Source organism: Triturus cristatus, chromosome 10, assembly GCF_964204655.1.
Source record: "Triturus cristatus chromosome 10, aTriCri1.1, whole genome shotgun sequence".
In the NCBI taxonomy this organism is placed as follows: domain Eukaryota; kingdom Metazoa; phylum Chordata; class Amphibia; order Caudata; family Salamandridae; genus Triturus; species Triturus cristatus.
The window spans coordinates 847,880,806-847,897,319 of NC_140593.1; the positions used below are offsets into that span (position 1 = coordinate 847,880,806).

Sequence of the window (16,514 nt, forward strand, 5' to 3'; positions counted from 1 at the left end):
TTTACTTTTGCAAGACGAAACAAAGTAATCCGCATCCATCAGTGGTCGCTCTTGTGCCTAGCTTTTTTTTTATCATGCCATGTTGTATTGTGGGGCCTTTACACCTGTGACATTGCTGTGAACGCTGTAAGTGCAAACATTGGCAAGTGCAGACAGAAGAGTCAGACCTGTACATAGCCAGGGCTGTCAGGATGGCCGAGTGGTCTAAGGCGCCAGACTCAAGAGAGCTTGATCTTCAGTGCAACTGAGACTTCTGGTCTCCTCATGGAGGCGTGGGTTCAAATCCCACTTCTGACAGGTCTCTTTTACACCCTTAAATCTTCCTGTTTTTTGCAGTGCATTCCCCACACGCCACAATCTTTGCACGGACCTGTAACATATGACGAGAAATCCACCAACGATCAGGCTGGGCCCTCAATCACAATTCCATGTATTCCTGGAAGGGACACCTCAGGCACAACTTCCGTTAAATTTGCACTCCATCACACTAACTGCCGTGCTGGTTTCTCATTAAGCAGTTGATCCTATCTTTGTTGTGAGGCTCTCCTGCCACCTTTTGGGCGGAGAAGGCACTGTCCCTGCAACAACACAGGCAGACATGTTCAACAGGGCTTCCTGGTTATGTGGGAGGAGCAGATTGTCATTGGTCACCCCTTGCGAATTTTAATTTACATAAGGAAGACAGAGAGGTAGCTGGGAGTAGGCAGTTCACACGGACATTGAACTCTATCTTGTGATTTGCAGCCAATTCTAGATTGAGGCAGGAGGAAAGGAGGTGACTTGCCCAACAATGACCATTCTGGGAATTCAGCCACCCTGGGTCTCCCAGGTGAGTGTTTCAGTCCTGCGAGCCACTCATATAAATCTCGCCTGATCTCGCCTGATCGAGCGCTGAGTGAGCGTGTTTAAATCCAAGAATCAAACGCCTCTTTCTTAGGAGCAAGAATTGGCAGGCCCTCCCTTGCTTCTGGGGTGGAAGTTTATGGGGCAAGGGTCCAGGACTTGCAGAGAAGTACAAGTGCCAGAAAGTGCCTGCAGTTCTCATCAGTGCCTTTTTTCTGCTCACTGGCAGCTAGGATATCGGCTGATCCCTTCCTTGCAAGAGTGAAAAAAACAACATCTTGAGAGAAACATGACTTTGTGTGGCTCACATAGAGAGAGAGCAGCCAAATAGCACTGCTTTGTTTCTGAAAGACGCATCAGAAATTGTTCAAATTGCCGACTCGGGAATCAGGCTCGTTGGTCTAGGGGTATGATTCTCGCTTCGGGTGCGAGAGGTCCCGGGTTCAAATCCCGGACGAGCCCAAGCTGTGGAATTATTTTTAGGCTGCTTATTATATAGGACCATTTCTTCTTTTCAATGCTATAAGACGCCGTGTGTGGTGAGAAAGTTCCTTTCCCTGCACGCTGTTTCCCACTTTTGGCGTATAGAATTTCAGTGCCGGACTTCTTTGCAACTGCTTTTCTGGGGTGGACCATCAGTGTAGGAACATTAAATTCAAAGTGTTTTTCTAGTGTGATTTCAGGTATGGTTTTAAAATCGCCTTTTGGAATAAAAGTGGTCCTCGTTCCTTTCTTCCAAAGAAAGAGATCGGGTAAGGAGGGTCCAACGTTGAGCTTCATGGACATTGGCCCTTGGTCTGTGCTTTCCAGCCCACTACATGCCAAGAAGATTGCTACCAGAGTATCTGTTTCTGTGGTGTAGTGGTTATCACGTTCGCTTTACACGCGAAAGGTCCCTGGTTCGAGACCGGGCAGAAACAGCAGCTTATTGTTTGCATTTACTCTCTCAACTTATAGGAAAGCTGAGATAATGGAAGCTGTCTATCCCTCGCCAGCGTGACGTACTGTGCTCCAGGGGCATCAGTGACAGCTCAAAAAGAGAAGTGACGATAGTTTGCGCCATTCGTTTGCACGTCCTTTTGTACTGAAGGGTGGGCCTACTTGATGAAAGCAAGGCATGAGAGCAGAAATTGTTTTATTGTCCTCACCGAGAGCATACACCTAGAGCAAACAAAATGTCTGAAGGATGGAGGCATTTTCATTTCTTGTTCGATGACGGCCATGGAAAAGACAGCAACCATATTGCAGAAGAGAGCAGCATGTGCAGTTGCTTGCTTTGGGTGAAGCATTCACCGACTCGCTGCCAATAACCCCCGGAGCTGGTGCAAAAGGTGACTCTTGCGTGCCTCGGCTCGTTGGTCTAGGGGTATGATTCTCGCTTAGGGTGCGAGAGGTCCCGGGTTCAAATCCCGGACGAGCCCTTTTTTAGAGGTAAACATACGAATCCTACTCAAAACTCACAATGCCTGACTATTTCTCATTACACTCGGCGCATTGTTGCACAAATTATTTTGAACCTCAGAAGAAAAACGGATATCCATGCTTTTTCTGCCTTCATGCTTAGTCTGTGTGTGTCCCAGGTGATGCTTTCCCAAGTTGTACTTGCTGGCATTTAGGCATCAGATATTTGTCTGTCGATGCCTGCATAAGTAAATTTTTAATACGTCTAATTGCAAGCATGTTGGCTGATATCTCTGCAGTTTTCACACTTGCTCCTCGCTTTCTGAGTGGCTGCTGATACAGCAGAATAGAAGTAGAGAGAATCCTTGAGAGGAACCTTGCTCTAACAGTAAAACACAGCAAGTTAGTTTCTGTAGTGTAGTGGTCATCACGTTCGCCTAACACGCGAAAGGTCCCCGGTTCGAGACCGGGCAGAAACACTGTGCATGAGCTGCTTTTATGTGCACCCTCTAAAACCTTATTATCTCAATGCAAGCTTAAGAAGAGGCGGTCCATGAACCCAGCGAGCCGTGGGAAACTTCCTTTACTTTTGCAAGACGAAACAAAGTAATCCGCATCCATCAGTGGTCGCTCTTGTGCCTAGCTTTTTTTTTATCATGCCATGTTGTATTGTGGGGCCTTTACACCTGTGACATTGCTGTGAACGCTGTAAGTGCAAACATTGGCAAGTGCAGACAGAAGAGTCAGACCTGTACATAGCCAGGGCTGTCAGGATGGCCGAGTGGTCTAAGGCGCCAGACTCAAGAGAGCTTGATCTTCAGTGCAACTGAGACTTCTGGTCTCCTCATGGAGGCGTGGGTTCAAATCCCACTTCTGACAGGTCTCTTTTACACCCTTAAATCTTCCTGTTTTTTGCAGTGCATTCCCCACACGCCACAATCTTTGCACGGACCTGTAACATATGACGAGAAATCCACCAACGATCAGGCTGGGCCCTCAATCACAATTCCATGTATTCCTGGAAGGGACACCTCAGGCACAACTTCCGTTAAATTTGCACTCCATCACACTAACTGCCGTGCTGGTTTCTCATTAAGCAGTTGATCCTATCTTTGTTGTGAGGCTCTCCTGCCACCTTTTGGGCGGAGAAGGCACTGTCCCTGCAACAACACAGGCAGACATGTTCAACAGGGCTTCCTGGTTATGTGGGAGGAGCAGATTGTCATTGGTCACCCCTTGCGAATTTTAATTTACATAAGGAAGACAGAGAGGTAGCTGGGAGTAGGCAGTTCACACGGACATTGAACTCTATCTTGTGATTTGCAGCCAATTCTAGATTGAGGCAGGAGGAAAGGAGGTGACTTGCCCAACAATGACCATTCTGGGAATTCAGCCACCCTGGGTCTCCCAGGTGAGTGTTTCAGTCCTGCGAGCCACTCATATAAATCTCGCCTGATCTCGCCTGATCGAGCGCTGAGTGAGCGTGTTTAAATCCAAGAATCAAACGCCTCTTTCTTAGGAGCAAGAATTGGCAGGCCCTCCCTTGCTTCTGGGGTGGAAGTTTATGGGGCAAGGGTCCAGGACTTGCAGAGAAGTACAAGTGCCAGAAAGTGCCTGCAGTTCTCATCAGTGCCTTTTTTCTGCTCACTGGCAGCTAGGATATCGGCTGATCCCTTCCTTGCAAGAGTGAAAAAAACAACATCTTGAGAGAAACATGACTTTGTGTGGCTCACATAGAGAGAGAGCAGCCAAATAGCACTGCTTTGTTTCTGAAAGACGCATCAGAAATTGTTCAAATTGCCGACTCGGGAATCAGGCTCGTTGGTCTAGGGGTATGATTCTCGCTTCGGGTGCGAGAGGTCCCGGGTTCAAATCCCGGACGAGCCCAAGCTGTGGAATTATTTTTAGGCTGCTTATTATATAGGACCATTTCTTCTTTTCAATGCTATAAGACGCCGTGTGTGGTGAGAAAGTTCCTTTCCCTGCACGCTGTTTCCCACTTTTGGCGTATAGAATTTCAGTGCCGGACTTCTTTGCAACTGCTTTTCTGGGGTGGACCATCAGTGTAGGAACATTAAATTCAAAGTGTTTTTCTAGTGTGATTTCAGGTATGGTTTTAAAATCGCCTTTTGGAATAAAAGTGGTCCTCGTTCCTTTCTTCCAAAGAAAGAGATCGGGTAAGGAGGGTCCAACGTTGAGCTTCATGGACATTGGCCCTTGGTCTGTGCTTTCCAGCCCACTACATGCCAAGAAGATTGCTACCAGAGTATCTGTTTCTGTGGTGTAGTGGTTATCACGTTCGCTTTACACGCGAAAGGTCCCTGGTTCGAGACCGGGCAGAAACAGCAGCTTATTGTTTGCATTTACTCTCTCAACTTATAGGAAAGCTGAGATAATGGAAGCTGTCTATCCCTCGCCAGCGTGACGTACTGTGCTCCAGGGGCATCAGTGACAGCTCAAAAAGAGAAGTGACGATAGTTTGCGCCATTCGTTTGCACGTCCTTTTGTACTGAAGGGTGGGCCTACTTGATGAAAGCAAGGCATGAGAGCAGAAATTGTTTTATTGTCCTCACCGAGAGCATACACCTAGAGCAAACAAAATGTCTGAAGGATGGAGGCATTTTCATTTCTTGTTCGATGACGGCCATGGAAAAGACAGCAACCATATTGCAGAAGAGAGCAGCATGTGCAGTTGCTTGCTTTGGGTGAAGCATTCACCGACTCGCTGCCAATAACCCCCGGAGCTGGTGCGAAAGGTGACTCTTGTGTGCCTCGGCTCGTTGGTCTAGGGGTATGATTCTCGCTTAGGGTGCGAGAGGTCCTGGGTTCAAATCCCGGACGAGCCCTTTTTTAGAGGTAAACATACGAATCCTACTCAAAACTCACAATGCCTGACTATTTCTCATTACACTCGGCGCATTGTTGCACAAATTATTTTGAACCTCAGAAGAAAAACGGATATCCATGCTTTTTCTGCCTTCATGCTTAGTCTGTGTGTGTCCCAGGTGATGCTTTCCCAAGCTGTACTTGCTGGCATTTAGGCATCAGATATTTGTCTGTCGATGCCTGCATAAGTAAATTTTTAATACGTCTAATTGCAAGCATGTTGGCTGATATCTCTGCAGTTTTCACACTTGCTCCTCGCTTTCTGAGTGGCTGCTGATACAGCAGAATAGAAGTAGAGAGAATCCTTGAGAGGAACCTTGCTCTAACAGTAAAACACAGCAAGTTAGTTTCTGTAGTGTAGTGGTCATCACGTTCGCCTAACACGCGAAAGGTCCCCGGTTCGAGACCGGGCAGAAACACTGTGCATGAGCTGCTTTTATGTGCACCCTCTAAAACCTTATTATCTCAATGGAAGCTTAAGAAGAGGCGGTCCATGAACCCAGCGAGCCGTGGGAAACTTCCTTTACTTTTGCAAGACGAAACAAAGTAATCCGCATCCATCAGTGGTCGCTCTTGTGCCTAGCTTTTTTTTTATCATGCCATGTTGTATTGTGGGGCCTTTACACCTGTGACATTGCTGTGAACGCTGTAAGTGCAAACATTGGCAAGTGCAGACAGAAGAGTCAGACCTGTACATAGCCAGGGCTGTCAGGATGGCCGAGTGGTCTAAGGCGCCAGACTCAAGAGAGCTTGATCTTCAGTGCAACTGAGACTTCTGGTCTCCTCATGGAGGCGTGGGTTCAAATCCCACTTCTGACAGGTCTCTTTTACACCCTTAAATCTTCCTGTTTTTTGCAGTGCATTCCCCACACGCCACAATCTTTGCACGGACCTGTAACATATGACGAGAAATCCACCAACGATCAGGCTGGGCCCTCAATCACAATTCCATGTATTCCTGGAAGGGACACCTCAGGCACAACTTCCGTTAAATTTGCACTCCATCACACTAACTGCCGTGCTGGTTTCTCACTAAGCAGTTGATCCTATCTTTGTTGTGAGGCTCTCCTGCCACCTTTTGGGCGGAGAAGGCACTGTCCCTGCAACAACAGAGGCAGACATGTTCAACAGGGCTTCCTGGTTATGTGGGAGGAGCAGATTGTCATTGGTCACCCCTTGCGAATTTTAATTTACATAAGGAAGACAGAGAGGTAGCTGGGAGTAGGCAGTACACATGGACATTGAACTCTATCTTGTGATTTGCAGCCAATTCTAGATTGAGGCAGGAGGAAAGGAGGTGACTTGCCCAACAATGACCATTCTGGGAATTCAGCCACCCTGGGTCTCCCAGGTGAGTGTTTCAGTCCTGCGAGCCACTCATATAAATCTCGCCTGATCTCGCCTGATCGAGCGCTGAGTGAGCGTGTTTAAATCCAAGAATCAAACGCCTCTTTCTTAGGAGCAAGAATTGGCAGGCCCTCCCTTGCTTCTGGGGTGGAAGTTTATGGGGCAAGGGTCCAGGACTTGCAGAGAAGTACAAGTGCCAGAAAGTGCCTGCAGTTCTCATCAGTGCCTTTTTTCTGCTCACTGGCAGCTAGGATATCGGCTGATCCCTTCCTTGCAAGAGTGAAAAAAACAACATCTTGAGAGAAACATGACTTTGTGTGGCTCACATAGAGAGAGAGCAGCCAAATAGCACTGCTTTGTTTCTGAAAGACGCATCAGAAATTGTTCAAATTGCCGACTCGGGAATCAGGCTCGTTGGTCTAGGGGTATGATTCTCGCTTCGGGTGCGAGAGGTCCCGGGTTCAAATCCCGGACGAGCCCAAGCTGTGGAATTATATTTAGGCTGCTTATTATATAGGACCATTTCTTCTTTTCAATGCTATAAGACGCCGTGTGTGGTGAGAAAGTTCCTTTCCCTGCACGCTGTTTCCCACTTTTGGCGTATAGAATTTCAGTGCCGGACTTCTTTGCAACTGCTTTTCTGGGGTGGACCATCAGTGTAGGAACATTAAATTCAAAGTGTTTTTCTAGTGTGATTTCAGGTATGGTTTTAAAATCGCCTTTTGGAATAAAAGTGGTCCTCGTTCCTTTCTTCCAAAGAAAGAGATCGGGTAAGGAGGGTCCAACGTTGAGCTTCATGGACATTGGCCCTTGGTCTGTGCTTTCCAGCCCACTACATGCCAAGAAGATTGCTGCCAGAGTATCTGTTTCTGTGGTGTAGTGGTTATCATGTTCGCTTTACACGCGAAAGGTCCCTGGTTCGAGACCGGGCAGAAACAGCAGCTTATTGTTTGCATTTACTCTCTCAACTTATAGGAAAGCTGAGATAATGGAAGCTGTCTATCCCTCGCCAGCGTGACGTACTGTGCTCCAGGGGCATCAGTGACAGCTCAAAAAGAGAAGTGACGATAGTTTGCGCCATTCGTTTGCACGTCCTTTTGTACTGAAGGGTGGGCCTACTTGATGAAAGCAAGGCATGAGAGCAGAAATTGTTTTATTGTCCTCACCGAGAGCATACACCTAGAGCAAACAAAATGTCTGAAGGATGGAGGCATTTTCATTTCTTGTTCGATGACGGCCATGGAAAAGACAGCAACCATATTGCAGAAGAGAGCAGCATGTGCAGTTGCTTGCTTTGGGTGAAGCATTCACCGACTCGCTGCCAATATCCCCCGGAGCTGGTGCGAAAGGTGACTCTTGTGTGCCTCGGCTCGTTGGTCTAGGGGTATGATTCTCGCTTAGGGTGCGAGAGGTCCCGGGTTCAAATCCCGGACGAGCCCTTTTTTAGAGGTAAACATACGAATCCTACTCAAAACTCACAATGCCTGACTATTTCTCATTACACTCGGCGCATTGTTGCACAAATTATTTTGAACCTCAGAAGAAAAACGGATATCCATGCTTTTTCTGCCTTCATGCTTAGTCTGTGTGTGTCCCAGGTGATGCTTTCCCAAGCTGTTCTTGCTGGCATTTAGGCATCAGATATTTGTCTGTCGATGCCTGCATAAGTAAATTTTTAATACGTCTAATTGCAAGCATGTTGGCTGATATCTCTGCAGTTTTCACACTTGCTCCTCGCTTTCTGAGTGGCTGCTGATACAGCAGAATAGAAGTAGAGAGAATCCTTGAGAGGAACCTTGCTCTAACAGTAAAACACAGCAAGTTAGTTTCTGTAGTGTAGTGGTCATCACGTTCGCCTAACATGCGAAAGGTCCCTGGTTTGAGACCGGGCAGAAACACTGTGCATGAGCTGCTTTTATGTGCACCCTCTAAAACCTTATTATCTCAATGCAAGCTTAAGAAGAGGCGGTCCATGAACCCAGCGAGCCGTGGGAAACTTCCTTTACTTTTGCAAGACGAAACAAAGTAATCCGCATCCATCAGTGGTCGCTCTTGTGCCTAGCTTTTTTTTTATCATGCCATGTTGTATTGTGGGGCCTTTACACCTGTGACATTGCTGTGAACGCTGTAAGTGCAAACATTGGCAAGTGCAGACAGAAGAGTCAGACCTGTACATAGCCAGGGCTGTCAGGATGGCCGAGTGGTCTAAGGCGCCAGACTCAAGAGAGCTTGATCTTCAGTGCAACTGAGACTTCTGGTCTCCTCATGGAGGCGTGGGTTCAAATCCCACTTCTGACAGGTCTCTTTTACACCCTTAAATCTTCCTGTTTTTTGCAGTGCATTCCCCACACGCCACAATCTTTGCACGGACCTGTAACATATGACGAGAAATCCACCAACGATCAGGCTGGGCCCTCAATCACAATTCCATGTATTCCTGGAAGGGACACCTCAGGCACAACTTCCGTTAAATTTGCACTCCATCACACTAACTGCCGTGCTGGTTTCTCATTAAGCAGTTGATCCTATCTTTGTTGTGAGGCTCTCCTGCCACCTTTTGGGCGGAGAAGGCACTGTCCCTGCAACAACACAGGCAGACATGTTCAACAGGGCTTCCTGGTTATGTGGGAGGAGCAGATTGTCATTGGTCACCCCTTGCGAATTTTAATTTACATAAGGAAGACAGAGAGGTAGCTGGGAGTAGGCAGTTCACACGGACATTGAACTCTATCTTGTGATTTGCAGCCAATTCTAGATTGAGGCAGGAGGAAAGGAGGTGACTTGCCCAACAATGACCATTCTGGGAATTCAGCCACCCTGGGTCTCCCAGGTGAGTGTTTCAGTCCTGCGAGCCACTCATATAAATCTCGCCTGATCGAGCCTGATTGAGCGCTGAGTGAGCGTGTTTGAATCCAAGAATCAAACGCCTCTTTCTTAGGAGCAAGAATTGGCAGGCCCTCCCTTGCTTCTGGGGTGGAAGTTTATGGGGCAAGGGTCCAGGACTTGCAGAGAAGTACAAGTGCCAGAAAGTGCCTGCAGTTCTCATCAGTGCCTTTTTTCTGCTCACTGGCAGCTAGGATATCGGCTGATCCCTTCCTTGCAAGAGTGAAAAAAACAACATCTTGAGAGAAACATGACTTTGTGTGGCTCACATAGAGAGAGAGCAGCCAAATAGCACTGCTTTGTTTCTGAAAGACGCATCAGAAATTGTTCAAATTGCCGACTCGGGAATCAGGCTCGTTGGTCTAGGGGTATGATTCTCACTTCGGGTGCGAGAGGTCCCGGGTTCAAATCCCGGACGAGCCCAAGCTGTGGAATTATTTTTAGGCTGCTTATTATATAGGACCATTTCTTCTTTTCAATGCTATAAGACGCCGTGTGTGGTGAGAAAGTTCCTTTCCCTGCACGCTGTTTCCCACTTTTGGCGTATAGAATTTCAGTGCCGGACTTCTTTGCAACTGCTTTTCTGGGGTGGACCATCAGTGTAGGAACATTAAATTCAAAGTGTTTTTCTAGTGTGATTTCAGGTATGGTTTTAAAATCGCCTTTTGGAATAAAAGTGGTCCTCGTTCCTTTCTTCCAAAGAAAGAGATCGGGTAAGGAGGGTCCAACGTTGAGCTTCATGGACATTGGCCCTTGGTCTGTGCTTTCCAGCCCACTACATGCCAAGAAGATTGCTACCAGAGTATCTGTTTCTGTGGTGTAGTGGTTATCACGTTCGCTTTACACGCGAAAGGTCCCTGGTTCGAGACCGGGCAGAAACAGCAGCTTATTGTTTGCATTTACTCTCTCAACTTATAGGAAAGCTGAGATAATGGAAGCTGTCTATCCCTCGCCAGCGTGACGTACTGTGCTCCAGGGGCATCAGTGACAGCTCAAAAAGAGAAGTGACGATAGTTTGCGCCATTCGTTTGCACGTCCTTTTGTACTGAAGGGTGGGCCTACTTGATGAAAGCAAGGCATGAGAGCAGAAATTGTTTTATTGTCCTCACCGAGAGCATACACCTAGAGCAAACAAAATGTCTGAAGGATGGAGGCATTTTCATTTCTTGTTCGATGACGGCCATGGAAAAGACAGCAACCATATTGCAGAAGAGAGCAGCATGTGCAGTTGCTTGCTTTGGGTGAAGCATTCACCGACTCGCTGCCAATAACCCCCGGAGCTGGTGCGAAAGGTGACTCTTGTGTGCCTCGGCTCGTTGGTCTAGGGGTATGATTCTCGCTTAGGGTGCGAGAGGTCCTGGGTTCAAATCCCGGACGAGCCCTTTTTTAGAGGTAAACATACGAATCCTACTCAAAACTCACAATGCCTGACTATTTCTCATTACACTCGGCGCATTGTTGCACAAATTATTTTGAACCTCAGAAGAAAAACGGATATCCATGCTTTTTCTGCCTTCATGCTTAGTCTGTGTGTGTCCCAGGTGATGCTTTCCCAAGCTGTACTTGCTGGCATTTAGGCATCAGATATTTGTCTGTCGATGCCTGCATAAGTAAATTTTTAATACGTCTAATTGCAAGCATGTTGGCTGATATCTCTGCAGTTTTCACACTTGCTCCTCGCTTTCTGAGTGGCTGCTGATACAGCAGAATAGAAGTAGAGAGAATCCTTGAGAGGAACCTTGCTCTAACAGTAAAACACAGCAAGTTAGTTTCTGTAGTGTAGTGGTCATCACGTTCGCCTAACACGCGAAAGGTCCCCGGTTCGAGACCGGGCAGAAACACTGTGCATGAGCTGCTTTTATGTGCACCCTCTAAAACCTTATTATCTCAATGGAAGCTTAAGAAGAGGCGGTCCATGAACCCAGCGAGCCGTGGGAAACTTCCTTTACTTTTGCAAGACGAAACAAAGTAATCCGCATCCATCAGTGGTCGCTCTTGTGCCTAGCTTTTTTTTTATCATGCCATGTTGTATTGTGGGGCCTTTACACCTGTGACATTGCTGTGAACGCTGTAAGTGCAAACATTGGCAAGTGCAGACAGAAGAGTCAGACCTGTACATAGCCAGGGCTGTCAGGATGGCCGAGTGGTCTAAGGCGCCAGACTCAAGAGAGCTTGATCTTCAGTGCAACTGAGACTTCTGGTCTCCTCATGGAGGCGTGGGTTCAAATCCCACTTCTGACAGGTCTCTTTTACACCCTTAAATCTTCCTGTTTTTTGCAGTGCATTCCCCACACGCCACAATCTTTGCACGGACCTGTAACATATGACGAGAAATCCACCAACGATCAGGCTGGGCCCTCAATCACAATTCCATGTATTCCTGGAAGGGACACCTCAGGCACAACTTCCGTTAAATTTGCACTCCATCACACTAACTGCCGTGCTGGTTTCTCACTAAGCAGTTGATCCTATCTTTGTTGTGAGGCTCTCCTGCCACCTTTTGGGCGGAGAAGGCACTGTCCCTGCAACAACAGAGGCAGACATGTTCAACAGGGCTTCCTGGTTATGTGGGAGGAGCAGATTGTCATTGGTCACCCCTTGCGAATTTTAATTTACATAAGGAAGACAGAGAGGTAGCTGGGAGTAGGCAGTACACATGGACATTGAACTCTATCTTGTGATTTGCAGCCAATTCTAGATTGAGGCAGGAGGAAAGGAGGTGACTTGCCCAACAATGACCATTCTGGGAATTCAGCCACCCTGGGTCTCCCAGGTGAGTGTTTCAGTCCTGCGAGCCACTCATATAAATCTCGCCTGATCTCGCCTGATCGAGCGCTGAGTGAGCGTGTTTAAATCCAAGAATCAAACGCCTCTTTCTTAGGAGCAAGAATTGGCAGGCCCTCCCTTGCTTCTGGGGTGGAAGTTTATGGGGCAAGGGTCCAGGACTTGCAGAGAAGTACAAGTGCCAGAAAGTGCCTGCAGTTCTCATCAGTGCCTTTTTTCTGCTCACTGGCAGCTAGGATATCGGCTGATCCCTTCCTTGCAAGAGTGAAAAAAACAACATCTTGAGAGAAACATGACTTTGTGTGGCTCACATAGAGAGAGAGCAGCCAAATAGCACTGCTTTGTTTCTGAAAGACGCATCAGAAATTGTTCAAATTGCCGACTCGGGAATCAGGCTCGTTGGTCTAGGGGTATGATTCTCGCTTCGGGTGCGAGAGGTCCCGGGTTCAAATCCCGGACGAGCCCAAGCTGTGGAATTATATTTAGGCTGCTTATTATATAGGACCATTTCTTCTTTTCAATGCTATAAGACGCCGTGTGTGGTGAGAAAGTTCCTTTCCCTGCACGCTGTTTCCCACTTTTGGCGTATAGAATTTCAGTGCCGGACTTCTTTGCAACTGCTTTTCTGGGGTGGACCATCAGTGTAGGAACATTAAATTCAAAGTGTTTTTCTAGTGTGATTTCAGGTATGGTTTTAAAATCGCCTTTTGGAATAAAAGTGGTCCTCGTTCCTTTCTTCCAAAGAAAGAGATCGGGTAAGGAGGGTCCAACGTTGAGCTTCATGGACATTGGCCCTTGGTCTGTGCTTTCCAGCCCACTACATGCCAAGAAGATTGCTGCCAGAGTATCTGTTTCTGTGGTGTAGTGGTTATCATGTTCGCTTTACACGCGAAAGGTCCCTGGTTCGAGACCGGGCAGAAACAGCAGCTTATTGTTTGCATTTACTCTCTCAACTTATAGGAAAGCTGAGATAATGGAAGCTGTCTATCCCTCGCCAGCGTGACGTACTGTGCTCCAGGGGCATCAGTGACAGCTCAAAAAGAGAAGTGACGATAGTTTGCGCCATTCGTTTGCACGTCCTTTTGTACTGAAGGGTGGGCCTACTTGATGAAAGCAAGGCATGAGAGCAGAAATTGTTTTATTGTCCTCACCGAGAGCATACACCTAGAGCAAACAAAATGTCTGAAGGATGGAGGCATTTTCATTTCTTGTTCGATGACGGCCATGGAAAAGACAGCAACCATATTGCAGAAGAGAGCAGCATGTGCAGTTGCTTGCTTTGGGTGAAGCATTCACCGACTCGCTGCCAATATCCCCCGGAGCTGGTGCGAAAGGTGACTCTTGTGTGCCTCGGCTCGTTGGTCTAGGGGTATGATTCTCGCTTAGGGTGCGAGAGGTCCCGGGTTCAAATCCCGGACGAGCCCTTTTTTAGAGGTAAACATACGAATCCTACTCAAAACTCACAATGCCTGACTATTTCTCATTACACTCGGCGCATTGTTGCACAAATTATTTTGAACCTCAGAAGAAAAACGGATATCCATGCTTTTTCTGCCTTCATGCTTAGTCTGTGTGTGTCCCAGGTGATGCTTTCCCAAGCTGTTCTTGCTGGCATTTAGGCATCAGATATTTGTCTGTCGATGCCTGCATAAGTAAATTTTTAATACGTCTAATTGCAAGCATGTTGGCTGATATCTCTGCAGTTTTCACACTTGCTCCTCGCTTTCTGAGTGGCTGCTGATACAGCAGAATAGAAGTAGAGAGAATCCTTGAGAGGAACCTTGCTCTAACAGTAAAACACAGCAAGTTAGTTTCTGTAGTGTAGTGGTCATCACGTTCGCCTAACATGCGAAAGGTCCCTGGTTTGAGACCGGGCAGAAACACTGTGCATGAGCTGCTTTTATGTGCACCCTCTAAAACCTTATTATCTCATTGCAAGCTTAAGAAGAGGCGGTCCATGAACCCAGCGAGCCGTGGGAAACTTCCTTTACTTTTGCAAGACGAAACAAAGTAATCCGCATCCATCAGTGGTCGCTCTTGTGCCTAGCTTTTTTTTTATCATGCCATGTTGTATTGTGGGGCCTTTACACCTGTGACATTGCTGTGAACGCTGTAAGTGCAAACATTGGCAAGTTCAGACAGAACAGTCAGACCTGTACATAGCCAGGGCTGTCAGGATGGCCGAGTGGTCTAAGGCGCCAGACTCAAGAGAGCTTGATCTTCAGTGCAACTGAGACTTCTGGTCTCCTCATGGAGGCGTGGGTTCAAATCCCACTTCTGACAGGTCTCTTTTACACCCTTAAATCTTCCTGTTTTTTGCAGTGCATTCCCCACACGCCACAATCTTTGCACGGACCTGTAACATATGACGAGAAATCCACCAACGATCAGGCTGGGCCCTCAATCACAATTCCATGTATTCCTGGAAGGGACACCTCAGGCACAACTTCCGTTAAATTTGCACTCCATCACACTAACTGCCGTGCTGGTTTCTCATTAAGCAGTTGATCCTATCTTTGTTGTGAGGCTCTCCTGCCACCTTTTGGGCGGAGAAGGCACTGTCCCTGCAACAACACAGGCAGACATGTTCAACAGGGCTTCCTGGTTATGTGGGAGGAGCAGATTGTCATTGGTCACCCCTTGCGAATTTTAATTTACATAAGGAAGACAGAGAGGTAGCTGGGAGTAGGCAGTACACACGGACATTGAGCTCTATCTTGTGATTTGCAGCCAATTCTAGATTGAGGCAGGAGGAAAGGAGGTGACTTGCCCAACAATGACCATTCTGGGAATTCAGCCACCCTGGGTCTCCCAGGTGAGTGTTTCAGTCCTGCGAGCCACTCATATAAATCTCGCCTGATCGAGCCTGATTGAGCGCTGAATGAGCGTGTTTGAATCCAAGAATCAAACGCCTCTTTCTTAGGAGCAAGAATTGGCAGGCCCTCCCTTGCTTCTGGGGTGGAAGTTTATGGGGCAAGGGTCCAGGACTTGCAGAGAAGTACAAGTGCCAGAAAGTGCCTGCAGTTCTCATCAGTGCCTTTTTTCTGCTCACTGGCAGCTAGGATATCGGCTGATCCCTTCCTTGCAAGAGTGAAAAAAACAACATCTTGAGAGAAACATGACTTTGTGTGGCTCACATAGAGAGAGAGCAGCCAAATAGCACTGCTTTGTTTCTGAAAGACGCATCAGAAATTGTTCAAATTGCCGACTCGGGAATCAGGCTCGTTGGTCTAGGGGTATGATTCTCACTTCGGGTGCGAGAGGTCCCGGGTTCAAATCCCGGACGAGCCCAAGCTGTGGAATTATTTTTAGGCTGCTTATTATATAGGACCATTTCTTCTTTTCAATGCTATAAGACGCCGTGTGTGGTGAGAAAGTTCCTTTCCCTGCACGCTGTTTCCCACTTTTGGCGTATAGAATTTCAGTGCCGGACTTCTTTGCAACTGCTTTTCTGGGGTGGACCATCAGTGTAGGAACATTAAATTCAAAGTGTTTTTCTAGTGTGATTTCAGGTATGGTTTTAAAATCGCCTTTTGGAATAAAAGTGGTCCTCGTTCCTTTCTTCCAAAGAAAGAGATCGGGTAAGGAGGGTCCAACGTTGAGCTTCATGGACATTGGCCCTTGGTCTGTGCTTTCCAGCCCACTACATGCCAAGAAGATTGCTACCAGAGTATCTGTTTCTGTGGTGTAGTGGTTATCACGTTTGCTTTACACGCGAAAGGTCCCTGGTTCAAGACCGGGCAGAAACAGCAGCTTATTGTTTGCATTTACTCTCTCAACTTATAGGAAAGCTGAGCTAATGGAAGCTGTCTATCCCTCGCCAGCGTGACGTACTGTGCTCCAGGGGCATCAGTGACAGCTCAAAAAGAGAAGTGACGATAGTTTGCGCCATTCGTTTGCACGTCCTTTTGTACTGAAGGGTGGGCCTACTTGATGAAAGCAAGGCATGAGAGCAGAAATTGTTTTATTGTCCTCACCGAGAGCATACACCTAGAGCAAACAAAATGTCTGAAGGATGGAGGCATTTTCATTTCTTGTTCGATGACGGCCATGGAAAAGACAGCAACCATATTGCAGAAGAGAGCAGCATGTGCAGTTGCTTGCTTTGGGTGAAGCATTCACCGACTCGCTGCCAATAACCCCCGGAGCTGGTGCAAAAGGTGACTCTTGCGTGCCTCGGCTCGTTGGTCTAGGGGTATGATTCTCGCTTAGGGTGCGAGAGGTCCCGGGTTCAAATCCCGGACGAGCCCTTTTTTAGAGGTAAACATACGAATCCTACTCAAAACTCACAATGCCTGACTATTTCTCATTACACTCGGCGCATTGTTGCACAAATTATTTTGAACCTCAGAAGAAAAACGGATATCCAT

At 47.3% G+C, this 16,514-nt stretch overlaps 29 non-coding genes across 29 annotated transcripts; all 29 read left to right on the forward strand.

Moving 5' to 3' along the window:
* Window positions 1-185: 185 nt before the first annotated feature.
* On the forward strand, window positions 186-297 carry TRNAL-CAA (transfer RNA leucine (anticodon CAA)). Its single transcript has 2 exons — window positions 186-223; window positions 252-297. It is a non-coding gene; the product is annotated as a tRNA-Leu (tRNA).
* Window positions 298-1,233: 936 nt separating this feature from the next.
* TRNAP-CGG (transfer RNA proline (anticodon CGG)) lies at window positions 1,234-1,305 on the forward strand. The gene has a single exon. It is a non-coding gene; the product is annotated as a tRNA-Pro (tRNA).
* A 385-nt stretch (window positions 1,306-1,690) lies between these two features.
* Window positions 1,691-1,763, forward strand: TRNAV-UAC (transfer RNA valine (anticodon UAC)). Its single transcript has one exon. It is a non-coding gene; the product is annotated as a tRNA-Val (tRNA).
* A 429-nt stretch (window positions 1,764-2,192) lies between these two features.
* Window positions 2,193-2,264, forward strand: TRNAP-AGG (transfer RNA proline (anticodon AGG)). The gene has a single exon. It is a non-coding gene; the product is annotated as a tRNA-Pro (tRNA).
* Window positions 2,265-2,650: 386 nt separating this feature from the next.
* On the forward strand, window positions 2,651-2,723 carry TRNAV-AAC (transfer RNA valine (anticodon AAC)). Its single transcript has one exon. It is a non-coding gene; the product is annotated as a tRNA-Val (tRNA).
* Window positions 2,724-3,011: 288 nt separating this feature from the next.
* On the forward strand, window positions 3,012-3,123 carry TRNAL-CAA (transfer RNA leucine (anticodon CAA)). Its single transcript has 2 exons — window positions 3,012-3,049; window positions 3,078-3,123. It is a non-coding gene; the product is annotated as a tRNA-Leu (tRNA).
* Window positions 3,124-4,059: 936 nt separating this feature from the next.
* Window positions 4,060-4,131, forward strand: TRNAP-CGG (transfer RNA proline (anticodon CGG)). The gene has a single exon. It is a non-coding gene; the product is annotated as a tRNA-Pro (tRNA).
* Window positions 4,132-4,516: 385 nt separating this feature from the next.
* TRNAV-UAC (transfer RNA valine (anticodon UAC)) lies at window positions 4,517-4,589 on the forward strand. Its single transcript has one exon. It is a non-coding gene; the product is annotated as a tRNA-Val (tRNA).
* A 429-nt stretch (window positions 4,590-5,018) lies between these two features.
* On the forward strand, window positions 5,019-5,090 carry TRNAP-AGG (transfer RNA proline (anticodon AGG)). Its single transcript has one exon. It is a non-coding gene; the product is annotated as a tRNA-Pro (tRNA).
* Window positions 5,091-5,476: 386 nt separating this feature from the next.
* On the forward strand, window positions 5,477-5,549 carry TRNAV-AAC (transfer RNA valine (anticodon AAC)). The gene has a single exon. It is a non-coding gene; the product is annotated as a tRNA-Val (tRNA).
* A 288-nt stretch (window positions 5,550-5,837) lies between these two features.
* Window positions 5,838-5,949, forward strand: TRNAL-CAA (transfer RNA leucine (anticodon CAA)). The gene is made up of 2 exons: window positions 5,838-5,875; window positions 5,904-5,949. It is a non-coding gene; the product is annotated as a tRNA-Leu (tRNA).
* Window positions 5,950-6,885: 936 nt separating this feature from the next.
* TRNAP-CGG (transfer RNA proline (anticodon CGG)) lies at window positions 6,886-6,957 on the forward strand. Its single transcript has one exon. It is a non-coding gene; the product is annotated as a tRNA-Pro (tRNA).
* Window positions 6,958-7,342: 385 nt separating this feature from the next.
* Window positions 7,343-7,415, forward strand: TRNAV-UAC (transfer RNA valine (anticodon UAC)). The gene has a single exon. It is a non-coding gene; the product is annotated as a tRNA-Val (tRNA).
* Window positions 7,416-7,844: 429 nt separating this feature from the next.
* TRNAP-AGG (transfer RNA proline (anticodon AGG)) lies at window positions 7,845-7,916 on the forward strand. The gene has a single exon. It is a non-coding gene; the product is annotated as a tRNA-Pro (tRNA).
* Window positions 7,917-8,302: 386 nt separating this feature from the next.
* On the forward strand, window positions 8,303-8,375 carry TRNAV-AAC (transfer RNA valine (anticodon AAC)). The gene has a single exon. It is a non-coding gene; the product is annotated as a tRNA-Val (tRNA).
* Window positions 8,376-8,663: 288 nt separating this feature from the next.
* On the forward strand, window positions 8,664-8,775 carry TRNAL-CAA (transfer RNA leucine (anticodon CAA)). The gene is made up of 2 exons: window positions 8,664-8,701; window positions 8,730-8,775. It is a non-coding gene; the product is annotated as a tRNA-Leu (tRNA).
* A 936-nt stretch (window positions 8,776-9,711) lies between these two features.
* Window positions 9,712-9,783, forward strand: TRNAP-CGG (transfer RNA proline (anticodon CGG)). Its single transcript has one exon. It is a non-coding gene; the product is annotated as a tRNA-Pro (tRNA).
* A 385-nt stretch (window positions 9,784-10,168) lies between these two features.
* TRNAV-UAC (transfer RNA valine (anticodon UAC)) lies at window positions 10,169-10,241 on the forward strand. The gene has a single exon. It is a non-coding gene; the product is annotated as a tRNA-Val (tRNA).
* Window positions 10,242-10,670: 429 nt separating this feature from the next.
* On the forward strand, window positions 10,671-10,742 carry TRNAP-AGG (transfer RNA proline (anticodon AGG)). The gene has a single exon. It is a non-coding gene; the product is annotated as a tRNA-Pro (tRNA).
* A 386-nt stretch (window positions 10,743-11,128) lies between these two features.
* Window positions 11,129-11,201, forward strand: TRNAV-AAC (transfer RNA valine (anticodon AAC)). Its single transcript has one exon. It is a non-coding gene; the product is annotated as a tRNA-Val (tRNA).
* A 288-nt stretch (window positions 11,202-11,489) lies between these two features.
* TRNAL-CAA (transfer RNA leucine (anticodon CAA)) lies at window positions 11,490-11,601 on the forward strand. Its single transcript has 2 exons — window positions 11,490-11,527; window positions 11,556-11,601. It is a non-coding gene; the product is annotated as a tRNA-Leu (tRNA).
* A 936-nt stretch (window positions 11,602-12,537) lies between these two features.
* TRNAP-CGG (transfer RNA proline (anticodon CGG)) lies at window positions 12,538-12,609 on the forward strand. The gene has a single exon. It is a non-coding gene; the product is annotated as a tRNA-Pro (tRNA).
* Window positions 12,610-12,994: 385 nt separating this feature from the next.
* TRNAV-UAC (transfer RNA valine (anticodon UAC)) lies at window positions 12,995-13,067 on the forward strand. The gene has a single exon. It is a non-coding gene; the product is annotated as a tRNA-Val (tRNA).
* Window positions 13,068-13,496: 429 nt separating this feature from the next.
* On the forward strand, window positions 13,497-13,568 carry TRNAP-AGG (transfer RNA proline (anticodon AGG)). Its single transcript has one exon. It is a non-coding gene; the product is annotated as a tRNA-Pro (tRNA).
* A 386-nt stretch (window positions 13,569-13,954) lies between these two features.
* Window positions 13,955-14,027, forward strand: TRNAV-AAC (transfer RNA valine (anticodon AAC)). The gene has a single exon. It is a non-coding gene; the product is annotated as a tRNA-Val (tRNA).
* A 288-nt stretch (window positions 14,028-14,315) lies between these two features.
* Window positions 14,316-14,427, forward strand: TRNAL-CAA (transfer RNA leucine (anticodon CAA)). The gene is made up of 2 exons: window positions 14,316-14,353; window positions 14,382-14,427. It is a non-coding gene; the product is annotated as a tRNA-Leu (tRNA).
* Window positions 14,428-15,363: 936 nt separating this feature from the next.
* Window positions 15,364-15,435, forward strand: TRNAP-CGG (transfer RNA proline (anticodon CGG)). The gene has a single exon. It is a non-coding gene; the product is annotated as a tRNA-Pro (tRNA).
* A 385-nt stretch (window positions 15,436-15,820) lies between these two features.
* TRNAV-UAC (transfer RNA valine (anticodon UAC)) lies at window positions 15,821-15,893 on the forward strand. Its single transcript has one exon. It is a non-coding gene; the product is annotated as a tRNA-Val (tRNA).
* A 429-nt stretch (window positions 15,894-16,322) lies between these two features.
* Window positions 16,323-16,394, forward strand: TRNAP-AGG (transfer RNA proline (anticodon AGG)). The gene has a single exon. It is a non-coding gene; the product is annotated as a tRNA-Pro (tRNA).
* Window positions 16,395-16,514: the final 120 nt, after the last annotated feature.